This window comes from Fistularia commersonii, chromosome 29, assembly GCF_037954325.1.
Source record: "Fistularia commersonii isolate RoL2024-O1a breed Wild chromosome 29, RoL_Fcom_v1.0, whole genome shotgun sequence".
Classification (NCBI taxonomy): Eukaryota; Metazoa; Chordata; class Actinopteri; order Syngnathiformes; family Fistulariidae; genus Fistularia; species Fistularia commersonii.
This window is the reverse complement of record NC_141312.1, coordinates 9,662,287-9,663,389: the sequence shown is the minus strand read 5'-3', so window position 1 is coordinate 9,663,389 and position 1,103 is coordinate 9,662,287.

Sequence of the window (1,103 nt, the reverse complement as noted above, 5' to 3'; positions counted from 1 at the left end):
ACAGCCGATACAGTGCGCATGCGCACACAAACTCCTCTGGGTCGGAAAATGTCACAGCAAAGGTAGCAAGTCATTGTTATTAAAACGTCACGTCCTCCGTCGCCACGCATCCTCGCTTTCCGACGGTGATCGTCCCTATTTTATGACGGGGGTGAAACCAGCAGGCGTGAGGTTTTTTTTTTTTTTTTCCTTTTCTTTTTTTTTTTTTGTTTAGCTCCTCTCATTCGGATCAATGAAACATGAGGGTGAATCCATCGCAACCACTGGATGTGTGAGAGGGTTGTTTCAACAGTGCCGCCCTGAGGCTTTTTTCAAATAACAAGCGGGCGAATATTACAAGCTGTTTCGCCATCCTCCTGCCTGGGAGAAGGGAAAAATACAATCTAAAGTAAATTACTTAGAGTAAATTGACCTTACATACTCACCGGTGTTTTTCGTATTTTATTTTGTATTTTTTTGGCCTTCTAAACAGTCTGAGGACCGATCGCAGATAACCACGATATCAGTTTCAGCTTAAACGACTGTATCTTATTCAACAAACCGAACCACAAGGAGGATATTTTATTGCAAAGACGCTCTTAAGGTGCAGAGTTTGTCGGTGTATCGAGAGCCGGTTCCCAAAACACGGGACCAAGTCGGGCTGTTCCTATCGAGAGGGTCCTTATCTGCTGCTGGACAAACTTTCACCGCTGTAAAATCTGTCAGAACAATAACACAAGTCAAGTGACCTACCGTGAAAAGTCAGTTCTTCAGTTTAACTTGTTTTATGAGAATCAAATCGGTACTTGTTTGTTTGGCGGTCGTTTCATATCCAGATGTCTTAAAAGTCTGAGCTCTTTCATGAGTAGATATAGAGCAATTCTGTCCTTGGATACGTCTTTATCACCTGGGATAGCATCCTACATTTGGCTGAGGTCCCTACCGAACTCTGCGTGTCAAGGCTTTCCAGCAACTTATTGGAAAATCATGCATTCTCCGCACTGGAATTCTTGTTTAATACGTTTGATCTCATTTAATTGATTACGACCTTTAAATCTCCCTTCTTCATTTCCCTTCTTTATGTTGTTTTACGATTTCAAAAATAATTTTCTTTGGAAACAAGT